Source organism: Emydura macquarii, unplaced genomic scaffold (genome assembly GCF_026122565.2).
Source record: "Emydura macquarii macquarii isolate MOO-44397 ecotype Brisbane River unplaced genomic scaffold, CSIRO-AGI_Emac_v2 contig_3353, whole genome shotgun sequence".
In the NCBI taxonomy this organism is placed as follows: domain Eukaryota; kingdom Metazoa; phylum Chordata; order Testudines; family Chelidae; genus Emydura; species Emydura macquarii.
The window spans coordinates 27,716-51,253 of NW_027133490.1; the positions used below are offsets into that span (position 1 = coordinate 27,716).

Here is a 23,538-nt window from a genome sequence, read left to right on the forward strand (position 1 = left end):
TGTGCCTCTGCCATGCGCCAAGCTTATCTGTTATCAGCTCCACGCCCCCTCTCAGTGCTGTGTGTCTGGGCCATGCACTGCGGCTGAGTGTTCTTATAACACAGCCCCACCCCCACTGCACATGAGCACTGCTCTCCCTGAAACATTCAGGATGAAATGTTCCGTGTCCGGTGTCTGCCTCTGCCTGAACTTTTTGGAAAGTTTGTATCAAATGGAACCTGTTGGATGTGTCCTTCCTGTCCAATTCGCACCTTCCTCTGAGCCATGCTTTTGTCCTGGTGCTTTTTTCCAGCAAAGTTCACAGTGATTGGATCCCGTGACCCTGTCATTGCCACCCTGGGTCAGGACACTGTGTTGCCCTGTCACCTGTCCCCCAGGATGAGCGCTGCAAACATGGAGGTGAAATGGTTCCACTCTCAGTTTTTATCCTTTGTGCACCTGTATCGTGATGGGAAGGATCAGTATGAAGGGCAGATGCCAGAGTATCGGGGAAGGACAGAGCTTTCAAAAGCTGGACTCACAGATGGAAATGTTCCCTTGAGGATTCTCAGTATCAGACCCTCTGATGAAGGACAATACCTCTGTTTTGTTCAAGAGGGTATTTTGTATGATGAAACCATATTGGAACTGCGGGTAGCAGGTCAGTGGTTTGTGACAGTTTTATCTTTGTGTGGTCTGCAGGCTTTATTCTTTCCTATTACAACAGCTGTGACTTCCTGATTGTGAAATATTTCACAATAACAGAGTGTGTCTAAATTTGAGGAAACAGCCACTTTCATATTCGGGAAAATATGCTGACATCTTTACTGACATGTTATAAAAACATTTTCAGGGTGGCCAAGGCACTTCCTTGCCATATCTTGATTCAGTCCAACGGGGTCTTAGTTAAGGGGGAAAGGAATTGTGGACAAATGTAGCCTTCCAGTTGCTCTGCAGTCATTTCTAGGATGTGTGGCTAAGGTGGGATTGCCAGACTTTTATGGTCTTCTGATTAGTTCACTACTGGTTGTTACTTAGGGGTGTAGTTAAAATCAAATTGCAGCCTTCTTATTTGCTGAGACTATATAATGATGATGGGAGTGGTGGGGAGTTATGTATTTACCACTCTTAGACAAGAAGGATCTTTCTCACATGCTGCTTTGACACTGTAACCATGAAGCCAATTGGATTTTTTTTTTTAAATAAATATATCTATCCAATGCACTTACTGTCAGATTTTCCAAAAGTTCCTATCCCATTCGGATATCAAAATGTAGGGGTCATATCTCCAAAGGTGCTGAGCACTCAGTTGCTTCTGTGTTGAGAGGACAATATTTCCCACTGACTCAGTGCTCTTATTTTAAATATTTCTTCACATTTTTGTGTGTCCATGAACATTGGGATTTCAGAGATTCCAGTACCCATTTATCCCTTCAACTGGCTACCCACATGAATTAGTGCTTCCTAGTATAAGGAAGGGATCCACAAACTGTCCCTAATTCCTTATGCCTTATAAAATAATTCATGGAATTAACACCTTTATGTATTTCCCCCTTAGGACTAGGCTCTGCTCCTCTGATCTCTGTTGAGGGTCATCAGGATGGAGGGATCCGGGTGGTTTGTCGATCAGCTGGGTGGTACCCAGAGCCTGAGGTGCTGTGGGAAGATCTCAATGGGCAACATTTACCATCACTCTCTGAAACAAAATCCCGAGGGGATAACAACCTGTTTGAAACAGAAACTGCTATCATTGTAAAAGAACAGTCAAACCAAAACTTGTCCTGCTGCATCAGAAACACCGTTCTCAATCAAGACAAGGAATCGGCAGTTTATATAGCAGGTCAGTTACCATTCAAATCCCACCCTGATCTCACCATCGCTAGAAATAAAACATGACATAGGAAAAAAAGAACTGAAACATCTGTGCTGGGTATTTTATAATCCACATACAAAGAAAGATGGGAGGCTGGTATCTTTACAGGATCACAGTTTAGGCAGCCTGATTCCCTTAATTGTGAGTATTAAGACTATGAAAGTTTTAGATTTCATGTAAATTTAATATTAAGCCTGACTTTCCTGATATTCTAGTGCACGTGCGCGCGCGCAGACACGCGCACACACACACACACACACACACAGACACACCCACCTTCCACCATTTTTAGATGAAATTTTCACTCAATTCACTGACACAAGATGTTCCTGACACCTTAAATTCATATTAATGATTTATTTAAATGTGGTAAATTCTGTGCTGTGGCTTGTTTGTGATCTTGTTGCTGCACCAATTAATTCCTGATTACTTGTGTGAAATGTCACCTAAATCATATGATGATGTTGTTTCTACTGACGTTCAACGGGACTTGTGCTCCTTATGTCACTTTGGTCCAGATCCACAAAGGGACTCGATTTACCCTGGTCTACACACAAAAGTTGCACTTATTAACTATTAAGTTAATCAATGGTACTTCCTTCGGTGAGCGCTCATACAAGTTTCAGCGTGCCCTGTATAGATTTATCTTCAGTCAGTTCCTTACCGACTTCAGTTAAATGGAGGCAGGGCACTATTAAGCTGATTTATTATTTAAGGTTTTGTGCAGTAATTTCTATAAATTGGTGGAACCCACAGTGGTTGTCAACTCTTGAACCTATTTAACAATGACTCCATAAGAAGGTGGCCCCAGTTTCACTAAATAGGAGCAGAAACCATGTGCAGAGAAGGCCTCAGGCACATTTGAAAGTCCATCCTGGTTATATCCATCATGGAGTCTTTAAACCGTGATCTGAGGACTTCAATAAGTCAGTCATAGGCTAGGGGTCTATTACAGGAGTGGGTGGGTGAGGTTCTATGGCCTGCGTTGTGCAGGCGTCAGAGTAGATGAACATATTGGTCCCTTCTGACCTTAAGTCTATGAGTCTGTGACTGAATCACTGTGAACACAAGACCAGCAAATGGAAATTAGTTAGTTTGCTGCACCGAGATCTTCAGGAATTGTGATTGTGATTTCTACAAATATTTGAAGGTAATAGGGGATTTTTCAAAAATATTCTAATTAATCTGATAATTTCTGAATGTTGCTGAACACTAAGGGACAAATTATTTGCTGGTATAGGTCTATTGAGGTTAATGGGGTTTTATGAGCAGATAATTTGGCCCTGAAGTCTACAGTCCTCTGAATAGCAATGAATCAAACCAGGCCTGTTTTTCAAGCATAAATCAGTGTTAAAGCTGTGTTGGTTGGAGCCATTTTTAAGATCAATTTCTGGTATTTTGTGTCATACACACATAGCCATTCTTTCACTCTTGTCTTGCACAAATCCTGCTGGGCACTATCTATGTATTTCTATTAAATAAAAACATCTGCCTTTAGTCACCGCTTCCAAACTAAGGAAAGTCCTGGGCATTTTGTTTTTCAGAACCCTTTTTCCCGAAGGTGAATCCCTGGTTGGTGGCTCTGAGTTTGATCCTGATGGTTTTGTTTGTTTGTTTGATTGGCCTCGTTATTTATCACTTTAAAATGAAAGGTAACTATCAGAGGGAGAAATACACTGGACATGAAGGTTATATTCTAATAAATAAATAAGAGAAATTTAGGAACTGAACATGAAATGAATGTGTGACCTGCTGATCTTATCCTAATAAAGAAGAAGAATATATGTGCATTTATTGATAGAGGGTGGTGGCAGAGGTGGATGGGAGAGAGAATAGAAAGTGAACCAGACAATCACATCACAGAAGACACAGCTGTGTTCTGCTCGGTCCTCCATCTCCCCCTCTTTCCCAGTTCTCAGGGGGTTACAGCTGTCTGTCTCTGGTCCCACTTGAGACAAGGTTTTGCAAAGCCTAGGCTCCCATATGGGTACTTCAAATCTATTTTTTGCTAATGAAGTGTAGTGCACCTTGACATTACAGTGATGGGCCCTATAGAAACGCCCTGTGGTAAATCAGTAAATGAACACATTTGTTCTTCAGTCACGGGGGGAAAAAAAGTCATATAAACTTTTACATAACTCAGACATCCCTGTCCATGCGTATGTTCACTTAATCCATAAAGAATATCTGCCCAATTTCCAAATAAATGGGACATGTCTCTCTATGCTCCTAATAAATTTTGTTACTAGAGCATGTTGTGTTCTAACTCTCATGAAGCACGAGATCAGAATAATTTGTTTATTTCTGTATTTTTAAGGGAAACTCACTGAAGAAGTTGGTAAGTTTCAATTTTCCGTTTTCCACAAATGCAATTTTTGACAATAGTTACACATTTGTATATATGCTTGGTTGTTTCTTTTGATTTATTTTTATTTTTGTGTGTGTATCCAGGTGGGCAGGGTGAAGAGGTTGGTGTGTGTGTGATCGGCTGAATCTTTTTGGAGTTTGTTTGGGTGTTTCCAGAGACCCTTTCCCTAAAGTCCTTCTAATTAGGGAATGAGCTCAGCAGAGGCATGTGTCTCAGGGTTGTGGATTTTTCACACACCTGAGAGAAGTGGCTATGCCAAGTTTTCAGTGCAGACGAGACCTCAGCCTCAGAGTTTTTCACAAGAATCTACAGAGGTCTGGCTTGTTAATGAAGGTGTGCTGCAGTGGGAATGTTCTGTAATATGTTTAACAAGCATATGTGTGCCTCAGTTTCCCCTATATGCGGCATTGTTACCCAGTAGGGGGCAAAGGACTGTTTGCTCTCAGAGCAGGCTAGGAGACATAAGCGCAGGTGCTGCCTGGCTGTCTGGGCTTTAGTCTCTATATCGATAGAGCATCTGAGAAGACCATGGCAACTCCAGTCACCTGGACATTGGCACCTAGCAACCAATGACCCAGAGGCAGATGGATTTCCCCACACCTGAGCAGGGAAGTTGAGCAACATCCCCCAGCTCAAGAGCAAAGGACTGGAGAGGTGTGAGGTGGGGGATAGGTAGTGGCTGCTGGAAGGAGTCGGGGCTCTGACCTGGGGTCTGACCAAGGGGGTCAGACAGACATAGAGACAGACAGAGCTAGGACAGTGAGGTTCACTACAGCTTGGCTGGGCTCTTGGCTGACCAGAATGGTCTGTGCTGTAACCTTCCATTCTTGGTGACAAGCTGAGGACTTCCTAGGCAACTGTGTCCAGGTAACTAATACACCCGACTGTACTGACAGCGCTCTTTGAGTGTCACTGTGAATGCTCGGTGAGGTGTGTTTATCCCTGAAGTGTGTCTCTAAGGAGTCTGACAGACTGAAGGGTCTAGAGGCTGTTCCAAAGCTGGGGGTGTAGCACTATCAAGTGAATCCATGACAGATTTTTAAGAACTGCTGGACCCCAGGACAGGGTTTGTCTTCAACCACTCCCTGCTGCAGTCAGCTTGGACCTGGTTGGAAGGGCCTTTTTGAGTAACATACATTCACAAGTTGTCTTCCTACCAGCGGCTCTGTTGCAAGAATTGCCTACCTCTGAGTTCCAGCAGCCTTCCTCCTGGCTGCCACCCTTTCCTGTGACAAACTCTCCCTTTCAAGATCACGTCCTCCAAGTGGAGCAGGCCCTGCAGCAATGCCTGGTTAATACCACTTGAACCCAGAGGAGTTTTCGTCTTTTCCCGTCTGTGATGGGGGTGTGGCCCCTTGACAGAGTCTAGTTTTATAAAATTTGGAGTAAGTCTAAATTAGATAAACTTCACACCACAATGTTATTTGGGGTGTGTGAAGAAGCAATAGAAAAGAAGTTGAATAGAAATAATCACCTGCCTGAACTTTTGTATTGATGATAAAGAGAAACAACATGGAAGGGAAGGAAAACTCATAAACTTTTATATGTATTTCTGTTTATTCTCTAGTGAAACGAGATCTAGAAATTGGTAAATGTCATTGTCCTTCCTCTGATAAGAAATTTTTGTACCAAATTGGATGCTCACGTGGGAGTGTAATTTGAGTCATCGCTGGGTTATGTGACCTAGTGGTTAGTACACTTAGTTCCCCCTCCCAGTGGGCAGGTCTTGCTGTCCAGGTCCTCTTTTAATCAGAGGAGCATGGAGTCGCACAGTGGTAGGGGAGCCCAGCCCATCCATTTCACCTGGCCCTGACCCAAGAGGAGGGTCAACAATGTCTGGTCCCCAAAGTGGTCCTCTGAGTCGCCCTCCCTGCATCACTTCCTACCCTCTGCTGTTCTACTGCAGCTTCCAGTCCAAGATGGGGGAAAAGAAAAAGAAAAGGAAATCAAAGCATCAGCCCCAACCAGGCTAAGGATACCCTTGGGGAGACCTCTCTGGCAGCCTTGTTGGAAGGCTTCTCTGTTGACTGTCGGAAGACAGGATACTGGGTTAGATGGATCAATGGTCTGACCCAATATGGCCGTTCTTATGTTCTTGTCAGGACCCTTCAGGGTACGACTGTCATCCTCAGCTTCTCCCTTGTGAGCTGGATTACGCCCTTTTCATCCCTTTCTCCAGTTGGAGCATGATCTGCAGCACTGGACCCAGTACCGTCCTTTCACTCTTCAGGCCATGAGTGGGTTTGTATACGACCCCCTCACACATCCTTCCCGTCAGACTTTAGGCTGTGGTGTCCTGGGACCAGTTCGTGTCCCCACCATCCTGTGATAAGAAGTCAGCATATTTGTTTTCTGTGCCTGAATGATGTACCAGCTGAAAGCTACATGGCTGCATTGACAGATACAGCTGCATATTACCTGGGTTATGGTCTGTCATTGAGTTCAGCCAGTGGAGTGGGGCATGGTCAGTTATTAGGTGGAAGGGCTGCCCCCACAAATAATTGCTTAGAGCGTCAATGGCTCCTTTCACCTCCAGGGCCTTTCTGTCCTTCAATTAGGCTACCTCCTGTGGGAACAATTTCCTGCTGAAATAGAGAACAGGGTGTTCTCCTCCTCCAAATTCTTGAATCTGATATCAGACATCTCTTTGGAGAATAAAGGACTTTTAGAAGTCTGATTGGAATTCTACTGGCTTCTGGGTCTAACCTGCCTCTTTGAGAGCTCATAATACCGCAGCAACATGCTTCATATGCTTGACCCAGTTCTCACTGTAGATGATATCATCAATGTAGGTGGCTGCATAGAATGTATGTGTCCACTTCTTCCATCAGTGGCTGGAAAGTGGCAGCAGCCCCATTAAGTCCAAAGGGAATGGTTTTAAACTGGTATACTCCATTACAAGGAGTTTATTCATTTGCTGTGGAGTTGTGTGTTTTTTTTTTTTTTTTTTGCATTATTAAACCTATTTTTGATTTTTTGCTTACTTGTTTTTTATTATTATCATTCTTTCTTTGAGGGGCATGTTTTTTAATGTAACTATATAAAACGTGGGGAAACACTAAACTGGATTAATTTCACACCAAAAGCTAATTTGAAAAAATAATAAGCCATAGAGTTGTAGAGTCACAGCATTTAAGACCAGAAGGGATGACTGGATCCTTTAGTCTAACCTCCTTAAGAGTAGATTGAATACCATACCAATTTGGATCATTTCTGTGGGAGTTTGTTTAATTGTGGTGGAGGTGTTTGTGTTAAAATTGAACTTTTAATATAAATTCAATATTAAAACTTTCATTGTTGGTTTTCTTGCTCTACTAGTTGTAGTAGTGGTAGTAGTATTTTGGCAGATTGAGGGAGTTCCTTTTTTAATGTAGTTTGTAAAATGTGGGGAAAGATAAAACTGGAAGCTTATTTGAAAAATTGTTAAGCAATAAAGGCAGAGTTTAAGACCAGATGGGATGACCAGATGCTCTAGTTTGACCTCCTTAAGAGGAGATTGCATAGAAATAATCTCTCAGTCTTTACTGTCATACTGATGATAAAGAGAAATTAAACATGAGAAATGGGAAACACCTAACAAACAATATGTCTGTTTAATTTTTAGGCAAACGAGATGATGAAATTGGTAAGTGTCATTATCCTTCCTCAGACAAGAAATATTTTGCACCAGATTGGGTCCTCATGTGGGAGTTTGTTCGATTGTTGTGGAGTTGTTTGCTTTTAAATGTAACTTTTACAGTTTTGTTGCAATATGAAACATCTTTTTGTTTGTTTACTTACTTTTTATTCTTATTGTTGTTTTTGGAGGGGTTAAATCAATTGTACAAATGTGGGGAAACACTAAATTGTATACATTTCACGCCAAAAGCTAATTTCAAAAACTGATAAGAAATAGAGTAACAGAGTTTAAGAACAGGATGGACACTGGTCCTTCTCTCACCTGACATACTGAATAGGAGTTTGATTTCTCTCAGCCTTAACTGTCATATTGATGATAAAGCGAAATAAAACATAAGGGGAACGCCTAACAAAAATATATATTTATTTCTTTTTAATTTTTAGACAAACGAGATGAAGAAATAAGTAAGTGGCATTATCTTTCCTCTGACAAGAAACTTTTTCCACCAGTTTGGACCATTCCTGTGGGAGTTTGTTTAATTGTGGTGGAGGTGTTTGTTTTTAAATTGAACTTGTAAAAGTGTTGCAATAGGAAACCTTTCATTGATTGTTCACTTGCTTGCTTTTTTTATTACTATTATCATTCTTATAGCGGGGCGTGGGAGTTTGTTTTTCATGTAACTTTATAAAATGTGGGGAAAGACTAAACTGGATGAATTTCAGTTCACACCAAAAGCTAATTTGAAACATTGATAAGCAATAAAGTCAAAAAGTCACAGAGGTTAAGACCAGGTGGGATGACTGGATTCTCTAGCCTGACCTCCTTAAGAGGAGACTGAATAGAAATAATCTCTCAATCTTCGCTGTCATACTGATGATAAAGAGAAATTAAACATAAGAAAAGGAAATGCCTAACAAAAATATATATTTATTTCTATTTAACTTTTAGACAAACGAGATCAAGAAATAAGTAAGTTTCATTATCCTTCTTCTGACAAGAATCTTTTTGTACCAATTTGGATTCTCATGTTGGGAGTTTGTTTAAACGTGATGGAGGTGCTTGTATTTAAATTGAACTTTTAAAATATTTGCAATATGAAAACTTTTATTGTTGATTTTCTTTCTTTACTAGTAGTTGTAGTAATATTTTGGGAGATTGAGTGGGTTCGTTTTTTAATGTACCTTTATAAAATGTGGTGAAAGATGAAACTGGAAGAATTTCAGTTCACAACAAAAACTTATTTGAAATATTGATAAGCAATACACGTAGAGTTTAAGGCTAGAAGGGATGACCAGATCCTCTAGTTTGACCTCCTTAAGAGGAAATTGAATAGAAATAATCTATCAGTCTTTACTGTCGTACTGATGATAAAGAAAAATTAAACATGAGAAAATGAAAACACCTAACAAACAATATGTGTATTTCTGTTTAATTTTTAGGCAAACGAGATAACGAAATTGGTAAATGTCATTCTCCTTCATCTAACAAGAAATTGTTTGTACCAGATAGGATCCTCCTGGGGGACTTCGTATAATTGTGGTAGAGCTGTTCATTTTTAAATTTAACTTTTACAATTTTGTTGCAATATGAAACTTCTTTTAGTCCATTTACTTGCTTTTAATTACTATTATTCTTTTTTGGAGGGGTTAGTGTAATTTTACAAAATGTGGGGAAACAATTCACACCAAAAGCTAATTTGAAAGACTAATAAGTCATAGAGTCATAGAGTCACAGATTTTAAGACAAGAAGGGACCATTGATCTCTCTCGTTTGACATCCTGAAGAGGAGTTTGATTTCTCTCAGACTTCATTGTTGTCTTGATGGTAAAGAAATATAAAACTTAAGAAAAGGGAAACACTTACCAAAACAATGTATTTATTTCTGTTTAAATTTTAGACCAACTACATCAAGAAATAAGTAAGTGGTATCATCCTTCCTCTGACAAGATGCCTTTAGTACCAATTCGAATCCTGTTGTGGGAGTTTGTTTAATTGTGGTGGAGGTATTTGTTTTAAAATTGAACTTTTAATGGATTTGCAATATCAAACCTTTTATTGTTGGTTTTCTTGTTTTACTAGTAGTAATAGTAGTATTTTGGGAGATTGTGGGGGGGGGGTTCCTTTTGTAATGTACTTTTTTATAATGTGAGGAAAGATGAAATTGGAAGAATTTTAGTTCACAACAAAAACTTATTTGAAATATTGATAAGCAATACACATAGAATTTAAGACTAGAAGGGATGACCAGATGCTCTAGTTTGACCTCCTTAAGAGGAGATTGAATAGAAATAATCTCTCAGTCTTTATTGTCATACTGATGATAAAACAGAAATTAAACATAAGAAAATGAAAACACCTAACAAAAAATATGTATATTTCTGTTTAATTTTTAGGCAAACAAGATGATGAAATTGGTAAGTGTCATTATCCTTCCTCTAACAAGAAATTGTTTGTATCAAATTGGAACCTCATGGGGGACTTTGTTTAATTGTTGTGGAGTTGTTTGCTTTTAAATTTAACTTCTACAATTTTTTTGCAATACGTAGCCTTTATTTTTTGGTTGTTTTTTTTTTTTGTTATCATTATTATTCTTTTTTGGAGGGTTAGTGTAATTGTATAAAATGTGGGGAAACAATAATTGGATAGATTTCACACCAAAAACTGATTAGAAAAACTGATAAGAAATAGAGTCACAGAGATTAAGATCAGAAGGAGTCACTGGTCCCTCTCTCATCTGACGTCCTGAAAAGGAGTTTGATTTCTTTCAGCCTTCACTGTCGTATTGATGGTAAAAAGAAATAAAACGTAAGGAAAGAAAAATGCCTAACAAACATATATATTTATTTCTCCTTACATTTTAGACAAACAGGATCAAGAAATAAATAAGTGTCTTTATCCTTCCTTTGACAAGATAATTTTTGTACCAATTTGGATCCTCATGTGGGAGTTTGTTTAATTGTGGTGGAGGTGTTTGATTTTAATTGAACTTTTAAAATAGTTGCAATATGAAACCTTTTATTGTTTGTTTATTTGCTTGCTTTTTTATTATTATCATTCTTTTGGCGGGGCGTGGGGTATGTTTTCAAATGTAACTTTATAAAATGTGGGGAAAAACGAAACTGGATTAATTTCAGTTCACACCAAAAGATAATTTGAAAAATTTTTAAGCAATAGAGTTGTAGAGTCACAGAGTTTAAGACCAGTACAGATGAACAGATCCTCTAGTTTGACCTTCTTAAAAGGAGATTGAATAGAAGTAATTGCTCAGCCTTTACTGTCATAAAAAGAAATAAAAGATAAGAAAAGGGAAATACCTGGTGACCTATCTGTGCTTAGGGCAGGCCACTTGCAAATTACGAGGTCAGGGCAGGCTGCAAAATGAGAGGAGAGTCTTCCAGACTGGCTGGTGACACTGCAGTTAGATTCCCCAACCAGTTATTAACAGTACTTCTGATCCCCAACACTGATTATTATGAAGTTACAACAGGAAACACACAGCCCCTTTTATTGCATTTCAGTCTCTGGCCCCCAATTAGCAACTAGGTCAAGTAAAGAGAGAAGTTATTAAAACTCTGTTCCCTTTACCAAAAATGTTCTCCTGATCCCAAAAGGGTCAGGCACGTTACCAAATCAATATAAGTTTGAATTTTACCCGAAATATCACACTGCCAGCCAATCCTTCAGTAACTAAAACTAAAGGCTTAGTTAAAAAGATGGCCAAATGGCCAAAGCAATCAGATAGATAAAATTACTTAAAAGTCCATATATATTAGATTCTGAGTAGAACTGTGGAATTGCAGGCTCGTACAGTCCCTCTGTTATACCTCCAGTACCTGGATGGGTCTCAGTCCTTTGTTTCACAGCTTCAGTTGTAGATGAGTTGCTCCAGAGGTAGGAAGCAGGAATGAAGACAAGACGGGGATGGTGCAGCTGCCTTTTATGTACCTTTCCCATGCAGCATGTCTCAAACACAGTCACACAGCACATGACTGTTCCGACAGGTAAAAGATCCCCCAGAGTCAATAATTAATCAATTGGAAATAAATGAGTTTAATTATAAACACAGGAGTAATATAGTTTTAACTAGTTATAAAAGGACTTAAAAACAATTAAGCACAAAACATAAACTGATATAAGAAAGTATTAAACAGAACTAGTTATAAAAGGACATAAAAACAATTAAGCACAAAACAAACTGATATAAGAAAGTATTAAACAGGCAACTAACTACAAAGACCTAAACTAATATTAACCAGAGAGTGGTTCCTTGACCAGGAATCAAACCCTGGTCTTCCACATGGTAGACAGGGACATTTACCATTATGCTACCCAGACAACTAGTTGCTTGTAGGAAACAGAAAGGCGTTACACAGACTTAACTGAAAAGCACAGAGGCAGAAGCAGTTATCTACAGGAGGGAATGCTCTCACATAGAGATTTCACAGACAATGAGTTAATTACAAGGCACAGAAAGGGGGGAGTCACACGGGCAGTCAACTGCAAAGGGGCAAACGGGCAGTCAACTGCAAAGGGGCAAACGGGGTTTAAAACAGAAACTGCACAGAAGGGGGGGTCACACGGGCAGTTAGCTGCAAAGGGGCACACGGGCAGTTAACTGCAAAGGGGCACACGGGCAGTTAAAACAAACTAAATGAGAGAGAGGGTTAGCAATGGGGGGAGGGGCAGCTTCTGCTTTCAGAGTAGGTTTAAAACAGAAACTGAAAGGGAAAGAGAGTTAGCATTGGGGGGGGGGCAGCTTCTGCTTTCAGAGCAGATTTAAAACAGAAACTGAAAGAGGGAGAAGGTTAGCAATGGGGGGGGGCGGCTTCTGCTTTCAGAGCAGATTTAAAACAGAAACTGAAAGAGGGAGAAGGTTAGCAATGGGGGGGGGGGCGGCTTCTGCTTTCAGAGCAGATTTAAAACAGAAACTGAAAGAGAAAGAAGGTTAGGATCTTACCAGTCCCAGGAGGGAAAGTTGCAACATCACCCCTGAAGCTAAGTAGCAACACAGAGCAGGTTTACACGTTCAGGCTCGGAGTCCGGAGTGGGAGAGGGAAAAAACAGGGCAGCTGGTGTGTCTAGCAGATGGTGAGTTCTCTCTGGAGCCTGGGGCGTGCCCTGGCTTTAAACTAATCACTTCAGGTGGCCAAGGTTACTCCTGATTGGAGGAGAGACATTTGAATCAGGGCAAACCTTTGGCTGGGAGGTGAGCCGACCGTTAGGGAGGCTGTGCTACTGGTCATGTAGCCAGCTGCTCCCAGTCACCTGGTCAGTTTCAGGAGGAGCAAGGAAATTGCCTAATAAGGTCAGTTTCAGCAGGAGTGAGCTAATGGCCTAATAAGGTCAGGTCGAGGTTTTACTGATGCACCAGGTGGGTAGGTGGGGGCGAGAGGTGGACATATCAGGTACTGCGTTGCAACAATGACATGGAAAAGATTCAGAGTCCCCTGTCCATAGGCATGTTCTTACATGTCCTGGTGACTCATAAGGTGTAGTCCCTGGGTTCTTTCACTGGGCTCATTGTACCTGTGAGTTCTCTGCATGGGCCATTAAACAGGCTTAGTGCTGCTGCCATCCTGTCTGGGGTGTCACCCAGAAACCCAGCACAAGAGTGAAATACAAATATACCAGACATCTTTAGAACTCATAATGCAAAACTGAGACATACATAGAAACGTGCTTATCAATCCCAGCGAATCATGACTTTTCCATTGGTACCTGGCATGGCATACCTTGTACGAATTATTGTCATTTAGCAATATGGGTATCGATAATATTATAAATGGTCACCCATAATCTAGACATCATCACGCACCTAACAAACAATACAGGTATTTCTGTTTAATTTTTAGGCAAACGAGATACAGAAATTGGTGTCATTATCCCTCCTCTGACAAGAATTTCTTTTGTACCAAATTGGATTCTCATGTGGGAGTTTGTTTAATTGGTGTGAAATTGTTTGCCTTTAAATTCCACTTTTAAAATGTTGTTGCAATATTTAACCTGTTTTTGTTTGTTTGGCTGCTTGCTTTTCGTTATTACTGTTTCTTTGGTTGGGGAGTTAGTGTAACTTGGGGAGACTCAAAACTGGATTGATTTCACACCATAATCTAATTTGAAAAACTGATAGGCAATAGAATCACAGAGTGTAAAACCAAAAGGGATCATTGGATCCTCTATCGTCTGATGTCCTGAAGAGGAGGTTGATTTCTCTCAGCCTTCACAGTCATATTGATGATATAAGGAAATAAAACATAAGAAAAGGGAAACACCTAACAAACAATATGTGTATTTCTCTTTAATTTTTAGGCAAACGAGATGTAGAAATTGGTAAGTGTCATTAACCTTCCTCTGACAAGAAATTTTCGTACCAAATCCTCATGTGCGAGCTTTTTTAATTATTGAAGAGTTATTTGCTTTTAATTTTTTTTTACTTTTAGAATTTTGTTGCAGTATTAAACCCATTTTTATTGTTTGCTTGCTTGCTTTTAATTATTATTCTTTTTTTAGGGGGGGTATTGTTGTAACTTTATAAAATGTGGGGAAAGACTAAAGTGGATAAATTTCCCACCAAAGTTGAGAAATTGATAAGCAATAGAGTCATAGAGTCACTGAGTTTAAGAGCAGAAGGAACCACTGGATCCTCTAGTCTGGTATTTTGAGGACAAGTTAGATTTCTCAGCTTTCACTGTCGTATTGATGATAAATAGAAATAAATCAAAAGAAAAGGGAAATGGGTAACAAAAATATAATAATTTTTATGCAAAGGAGATATAGAAATTATTAAGTGTCATTATCCTTCCTCTAACAAGAAATACTTTGTACAAAATTGGATCCTGATGAGGGAATTTGCTGCATTGTTGTGGAGTTGTTTCCTTTTAAATTTTCCTTCTTTTATTCTTTTTTTTTTTTTTTTGAGCAGTGGGGGTTGCTTGTTTAATGTAATTTTATAAAATTTGGGAAAAGAATAAACTGGATGAATCTGACAACTAAAGTTACTTTGAAAAGTTGATCATTTTGATTCACAGAGTTTAATAGCTGAAGGGAAGACTGGATTCTCTAGTCTGACTTCCTGAAGAGGAGATTTAATAAAAATAATCTCTCAGCCTATTGTCATATTGAAGATAAAATGAAATAAAGGGAAACATGTAACATTTTTTTCCCCTCTTTCTTTCTTTACTGGGAAACACAATGCAGAAAATGGTAAGTGTGATTCTCTGCCCTCTGATGAGAAAATTTTTACATAATATTGTGATGCCTCATATGGGTGGGTGATTTGTTTCTTTAATTTCTGGAGTTTTTTCATTTTAGAGTAACATTTTAAAAGAAATTAGGGAAAGATAAATCTGAGGACTTCCAAACCAAAACATAATCTGAAGTGTTTTAATTAACAAAACTAGTTTTGTATTGCAGTGATCTCTCTGAGTGTCAGGGTAGAACAAAAGTAAGCTCGCATCTTTACCTTAATACTGACAACTTAGTACAAAAGAACTTTAGCTTGTAAAAGAAGAAAGTTATACTTGAGGTTTGACACTATGTGGATGAGCCCTATCAAAAGTGCCACTGCGGAAACACAGTTAATAAACGCTTCGTTTTTGTGCAGACAGGAAAGAAATTCAGAGCTATTGTTCAGCTTTCAAACTAAGCTTGTTTTGAGTCATGAGAGCCAAAAAATAATTCATTGTCAAATCTTTCTGCCCGACTTCCATATAACTCACATACAGCCTTCCATACCCCGTGAATTTCGCTCCTTTACTGTGTATTATTGCAGAAGGAAGCTCTCGATAATCAATATTTTTTTCCATATTTTAAAGGGAAACTTATGGCAGCATTTGGTAAGTCTCCTTTCCTCTCTTTCCACAACTACAACTTTCTACATAACTGTATCTTGATCAGGTGAGGGTTTTGGTGTATTTGTGTGCACACGTCTTGATTTATTTCTTTAATGTGGGGTAAGGCTAAGATTGATAATTTTCACACTAAAAGATCATTTGGAAAACGCAATAAACAATTAAAAGGAAGAGGTTTAAATCGAAATGAGCTCTCAGTCTTAACTTTAGTACTGACAGTACTGAGAAATGAGACAGAAGAGATAAATGTGATATAAATAAAATAGGGATTTGAATAGAAATAATCACTCATTCTTTACCTTAACAATGGCAACCTAATGTAATAAAAACATGTAATATATAAAAGAAGGGGGGGAATGAACCTTTTCACCTTTGTGGTAAGACATGATCTCTCTCAATAGATTTGTTTCTACTAACCAGAGAAACAGCAAATACCCAAATCATTTTATCTAAGTATACATATTTGTAATTTAATTTTCATAATACTCACAACTTTTTGCCAACAAACAAACAAAAAATCCACAAACCATATTTTTCTGAAAAAGGCCATTTTTTCAAAAAAATTATTAATATTTATTATTTTTTATCGATTTCATATGTTATTTTATATATCTGAGTAGAACCCTTTGAATTCAATGGAACTACTCCTATACACAAAAGCATACAAATAGAGGGTTAGAAGGGATTTTGAGAAGTCATCGACTCCAGCCCCCTGCACTGAGGCAGGACCAGGTAAACTGAGACCATCCCTGACAGCTGTTTGTCCAATGTCTTCTAAAAACCGCGAGTGCCTGCGATTCCACAACCTTCCTTGGAAGCCTGTTCCACTGCTTAATTACCGTAATAGTAAGAAAGATTTTCCTAAAATCTAACCTAAATCACAGGAAACTGTGATTGTAACTGTTAATAGTTACATAGGTAATGGGACTTCTTATCATAGAAAAGTCTTTTAAATATGTAGTCATTAGAGCAGTATTTCTCAATTTCTTTCCACCCACGGAACCTTTTTGCGCCCCTAACATACCCGTGGAACCCTTGCACCCCCTCCGCCGAAAATTCTAGAAAATTTTACACTTTTCGGTGGCGCGGTATTGCCTTCATTCGGCGGCGCCTCTCTCAGCTGTTTTCGGCAGCCCCGTCAGCTGTTTTTGGCGGCGCTGGAGCAGCTACTTCGGCGGGAGCCTTCGAGTCGTTCCGCGGAACCCTAGGGTTCCGCGGAAGACTATTTGAGAAACACTGCACTAGAGGAATGTCTTCCCTGCGGAGTTAGTCCTGGTAATTTGCACCCGGGTCTGAGGAACCGCGTTAGTGTTGCCATGGTGTGAGTGTCCCCACTGCAAAGCCCTACCCAAGTCATGCCCATGTTGCTTTGTCCACAGTGGTGCTATTCACACCTGTGTGTGGGGCTAGGACTTCTAGGGGGATATCCCATGGTACTTAGCACCACACTGTATTATGAATTCTTTCTCAGTGTATTGTGAGAGAACTTGTCTGTCCTTCATGGACTCTTGCGCAGAAGTAATCTTAGCCCATCAACTCAGTATAGTAACCACTTTTGGCCTGGTAAACACTACACATCTGCCTGCAACCCTGTTCCAGCCAGTGGCAAGGCATGGATCCAACTCAGAATAAGAAGATGCTCCAGCTGTTGGCGTTAATGCAACTCTCATTTCACAACCAGAAGGCAGATGTAGGGCATGAGACAAGGTGCAGGACATTTCAGAAGCAGCTTTTCACTCTGGGAAGGCGGTGGCATGACTTGCTGAGGAGATCATGCAGACATGAAGCTGTGGAGATAGCTAATGTGGGTTTTAATAGCTGTGGATTCCTCCTTTGCTGACCGGTAGATCTAGAGCAGGAGAACAAGAATAGAACAATGGGAGCTACATTATCAAGCAGATCTGAGATGAGCAGCAGTGGGTCCAGAACTTCTTCATGAGGAAGGCTGCATTTCTGATACTGTGTGAAGAGCTTGTCCAGACCTTCAACTCCAGGACCTTTTATTAGTGATGGTCTTAACATTATTTCAGGCTGTGCTAACACTGGATGTTCTCAACTTGCTGGAAATTCTGGAATGAAAGAGAGAGGACCTGTTCCAAGCCTCTAGTAGAAAACCATCCATCTATGCCATGGAGGTCTTTCACGACCTGGTGACTGATGGGCAGATTAATCACTGGAGAGGACCAGTGAGCCACAGGAGTTGGGGGGAGTGTGGGAAGTTTGTTCTGCCTAGAAAACTGACCATTTGATGCAAACATCAACACACTGCTGAACCTAGGATGCAGCAATCTAGAACCACCACATATGGGCTCTGCAGCCCCATCCACCTTACACCTGTGGCAGCTGGACACAAGATCTGGAATAGTGAGAAATACTGCAGGTGCTCTGCACTTAGCATGTAAAGGGCACTGCATGGGGCTTAATAACTAAGCTGCCTCCAGAGATGTTGTGATGCTAGTGTCAGTGTGAGATCATAGAATGTAGGGCTGGGAGGGACTTCAAGAGATCATCTAGTTCAGCTCCTTCATCTGAGGCAGGATTAAATACACACATATGCTTCTGCTGCCCATTTCTCTACATTTCCAAGCACTGCTTGTACTGCTTTGCATGCCTGTAGCAGAGTGCGCCAGAACACAGCACTGGTTTCGTGTTTATTTCCCCTGCCTGCATACATACTTGGAATCCATGTGACCAGGGAGGAGCGGGCAAGAAAGGAAGAAGAGGGAAAATTGAGGTTTCTTCTGACCTCACGTGAAGCTTTGTTATCAAAGCTGACCAGTCCCACCCCCAGCACACAACATCCCTATGTCAGTGATGAGATTGGTTATAAACATTGTTAATATTCCCCAGAACAATAACAAATCTAGCAGCTTGCATCTTACCCAGCTGCTGCAATGCTGGCCCCTCTTCTGCATCCTTCCCATTCCATTCTCCCATCTGCTCCCCGAAGAGCTCCTGGACTCAGGCTTCAGGTCATTCTGGCTATGCTACAAAGCATGTAGCATTTGCTCTTGCTCCTCTGGTCCAGCTTTGCCTGATCAACCACCAGCACCATCCGTAGTCCAAAGCCCATCCAGAGGGAAAGGGGGCTCTCTGCTTGGGGCAGTGCCAGGCACCTGGTCCAGCTCCGTGTAGAAATGGCACATTCCCAGTGAGTGTCAGACTGGGGGATGTGATCCTGGCTTTTATGTAGTCTGGAGGGATTTGATTTTCTCCCTACACTGTGATTCCCTCTGGTAAATTCCCTTCTCTGCCAGCTTCTTGGAGATATCCTCCTGCAACAGCTGATCCCCAAATCATCCCTCCCCAAATCATGAGTATTATTGACCTCGCACCAAAGGTCAACCAGGATCCTCATATTAGTACCTGACCGACTGGCAGCATGCTGGGAGGATGTTCTCCCAGATGACATCACTGTAGAAGCACTCTGGAAGTGCAATAGAATTGTAGCAGACCACGTGGAATGGTCCAATGTATAGACCACCAGGATCTATACTTTGGAAGGTGGCCTCTGGTACTGTGGGAACTGCGGGAAAGCACTGTGGGAAAGTACTGTGGGAACCGTGGGAAACCACTGGAGGACTATCAGCATCTGAGCTTCCATCCAGACTGCAAAGTACCCAGGTAACCAACCTGAATTAAAATGGAACCTGGACTGTAGCCTATACCCAAAGTCTTGCCAGCCAGCCTGAGTTGAAAGGACCAGCAAACTTGAGTCAGAGTTTTTGTGTTTGAGCAATAAACAGCTTAGGGGCAGCAGCCAAGTAAGATCCTGGGCTAACTCTGCAGTGAAGATACACCCTGGGAGAGAGAGACTCATGCAGGTCAGTGGAGGTTCTGATGATTTATATGACAGGATACTTCTGGAAAACTTATCACTTTATTTTCCCCTCGTAATAGTTTGTACAATATTGAATCATAAAATACTTGTTGAGATCAGCTCTCATCTCTAATGATGTGCTTGGTTTTAGGGTGGAGAAGACACGTGGCACCGATAGAAGAAGGTAATTAATGATAGTATTTTATCAATGTCTATATATCAGTTCCCATGAGACAATGTTCCTCTTTTTCCTTGAATGTGGCAGTGGCCATGTTAGTTCATTCCCAGCATCCTGCATTTCACAGCACAGCATGAGGTGAGGCAGGGCTGTGATTGTGTCCTAGCACACCACAATGATCTGTATCATATTGCTGCTACTCTTCCTGCCTCTCCACTGCCTACATGGGCTCTGCACCCGACAGAGATTTGTGAGAGCAGCTTCCACTCATTGCACAGAGCCAGTGGGAAATGCAGCTCCACAACCTCTAGCCCAGGGGGAGTTTGTTTTCTCTCCAGGTTCTGATGGCCTGTCTCCAATGCCGCTCTGTTTCTTCCTTCATCTTTTCTATGGAGGAAGCCAGTAGCTCTGCAGTGACCTCATATTGACTTGGTGAGCAGGGAGTGTGTCTGTGGGTGATCCTTGCTCTAATCCCAAGCAGAGGTACAGAGCCTTGATCACAGACAGAGGCTCTCCTGGCTCCAATATACCGATCCAGGGAGCTCCTGTGATCAGGCTGCTAAACTAGGACACAGCAGAATAAAACCAGCACAGACGAGGTCTGCAACCTCAGATCTTGTCTCTTTTCTCTTCTCTCCAACTACCATGATACCAGAATTCTCCTGTCCCTGTTAAACAGGACATCACTTCAGTCTCCCAGCACTAGCATGGCCCTCTCTTTCTTTCCACCAGCCACCTACTTCACAGCTCCCCCCACACATAGCTTCTTCCTCATTCAACTATGAGCCCTTCCCCTGTGTTAACCCCTCCCTCATGCTCATGTACTTTTGTGTTGCAACTGCTGCTGAGTAGTGCAGTTCTGGGCATGTTCAATCCTGCTCCTGTTTGACCCGTTGCTATCCGAGGACTGACATTTCAGAGCAGGCAGGATACCAGGGGGAGGGAGGCCCCAAACCAAAGTCCAGCTCAGGGGCTGCAGGGACACAGAGAGATTCAAGCTGGGGAGGGGGAGGGGAGCTCTGTCAATGTTCACTGAGTTGTACAATCTGCCAGGGCCTAGAGACAGTGGGGAGAGGTCGGGGCAGGGGGGAAAGATTCCAAGTCCCAGGCATGGCCCGGCTGATTCTTTCACTCTGTGACTGACTCGTCTGTGCCAGGCAGTGACTCTCCCCAGTACTTTGCTGCCATCTCAGAGCTGCCGGGTAAATCCTGGAGGAAGGAGATTTCCTGATTCACGCTCCAGGCGGGGCAGATTCTGTCACTGACACCATCAAACCCTCCCCCAGGGCTGAGCTCTGCCCCTAACACTCTGATTCTCTCTCCCCAGCGAATGTGACTCTGGATCCAGACACGGCAAATCCCCACCTTGACCTGTCTGAGGATGGGAAAAGTGTGAGAAGGGCAGACACACGGCAGGATCTGCCCGACAACCCTGAGAGATTTGACACTGAGCCCTGTGTGCTGGGCTGTGAGGGATTCACCTCGGGGAGACATTGCTGGGAGGTGGAGGTGGGGGATGGGCTATACTGGGCTGTGGGGGTGGCCAGAGAGTCTGTGAGGAGGAAGGGACAGATCAGCCTTAATACTGAGGAGGGGATCTGGGCTGTGCTGCTGTGGGGGGATCAGTTTGAGGCTCTCACCACCCCTGAGACCCTCCTGCACCTGAGCCGGGTCCCCAGCAGGATCCGGGTGTGTCTGGACTGTGACCGGGGGCAGGTGACATTTTTCGATGCTGGTGACCAGGCCCCGATCTTCACTTTCCCGCCGGCCTCTGTCCCTGGGGGGAGAATCCGCCCCTGGCTCGGAGTGTGGTGGGGATCCCAGCTCAGACTGTGTCCCTGAGACACTGGGGACCCTCTCTAGCCTCACACACCCTAGTCTCTATGACCCTAGAGGACTCCCATCTAACTAGCCCCCGGGTTCCTCATCTCTATGACCCCTGGAAACTCCTCCCACTCCCTCCCTGCAGCAGATGTGGGGCTGGGCAGGGGCAGAATTAACAGCCGGGCTGGGGACAGGCAGACGTGGGGGTGGCCGGACCCAGCATTAATTAATGAGGTTTGGGGGTTGGGAGAAGCTGGAAGCTCCGCAGCGGCAGGGAGGGTTTGTACAATCTGTGGGGTTAGATCTCACTGGGGCTCCCAGCCAGAGCTCCTGCCGCAGGGCCACAGTCACCTTCCTCTGTCGCTGCAGGGCTGGCACCACAGTGATTGTCACACACACGCAGGGGATGGGCAGGGAGAGTTCACAAATCACAGGATCACCCAGATACAGTCTGTGTTGTTTTGAAACTTCATGGTTTAGGGGTTCAATTTCACAACTTTTGGTTCTGATTCATGATTTTTAACTTCTGGGATTGGCAACACGAAGAGTCACTGAGGCCAGGGTGCGTTGAACAAGATGAAACAAGAGGAAAAGATAAAGTAAAACAAAATAACCAGAGAATCCTGGAGAAGAGGTGAAAATAATGAGAGGAAAACACTTTGAAGAGGTAGCGAGAGGGGAAGGGATAAACTCAGGGAGAGAATGGAGAACATGAGGGGCAATGATCTGGACAGAGACCAGAGGAGACTGGAATAGACAGAGAGAAATTAACAGGATGGGAACTAAAGGCTAGAAAAAGGGTGAGTAAAAATGAACAGTATGAAAGAAAAGAGAAGAAACGGGACAGAGAGATTTATAAAAACATCCTGATGATGAGACTGTCATTCATAAATTGCCTTTGACTTTGTTGCCATTTTAGTGCCATCATTGTTATGGTTGTTATGGTTATTGAAGCTGTTTCTCAGCTCCTTTTCCCCATGCTGGGTATTTGTGTATTTAAGGTAAATAAAGCATCAAATACAATTCTAGTTTGTTCTTTTTTAATTTTCCAACTGCAATTGTTGGGAGGCAGAGCTGTGGGATTTGCTTCTCTACTTGGTTGTGTCACCCCAACGCCAGGAGGGACTATACCAGCATGTGTCTATGATGAGAGCTCCGGTTTTACTGGGATATGTTGCTGTCCAGCCTGTGCTCTGTCTCTTGTGCTGTCTATAGCCATGTCAATCAGAAATTCCTCAGCTCTGCTCTTTGGAGAACTGTCTGAACACAAGGTGCTGACTCTGCTCTTTGTTTCCAGAGGTACCAAATTTGTTCAAAGGCAGCTGAAGAGATATTAAATATGTTGTTCACATTTCTTCTGCCCATCAGCAATTGCTGTGGTGTCCAAAGGGGGTTTTCATGGGATGGCACCAGCTCCAACAGACAGTCTTGGGGGTTTGTCTACACTAGGATGCAGGCTTCTCTCTCTTATTGTGCAGTCTGTCTGGAGACAAGGCAAGTGGTGAGTTCACCCCTCTTTTAAAGAGAAGTACTTAATTCTGAGTTGCTGGGGGGTGCCTACCTCTGTTTAGCAATCCACAAAAGGGAACTGGATGCCTGAGATGTTTCTTGTGGGAATGAGTTAGGTACCTGCTGCCCTGCACATAAAATTGGAGATGGGGGCGTTGTTTGATGCTGCTACCCACTTTATAGCTTTTAGCCCAGTGGTAGTTTTCAGGGGTTACAGTCAGGGATCACAAACTGGGAGTTGCAGGAAATCCCAGCCAGAGAAAACTAAACTGGGGGACTTGGCATAATCGGCCAATAGCAAACAGGCAGGCTGAGGTGAGCTAAAGGTCACTCCCAAACCTGAAGGGAGGGGTCAGGAGAGCCTGAGACAGGTTCTCAACTATTTCTGGCTTTGATTGATAGATAAATTTGGTAGCTGGGATTGGTTCATAAGAACGGACCAATCAGGCAAGGCTTAAAGATGATTGGTGGACAGGCATGCTAATGAGAAGGATTGAGGGAATGACCAATCAAAGCAG

At 42.2% G+C, this 23,538-nt stretch overlaps 1 pseudogene; it reads left to right on the forward strand.

Moving 5' to 3' along the window:
• Window positions 1-211: 211 nt before the first annotated feature.
• LOC137143933 (butyrophilin subfamily 1 member A1-like) lies at window positions 212-21,529 on the forward strand (annotated as a pseudogene).
• Window positions 21,530-23,538: the final 2,009 nt, after the last annotated feature.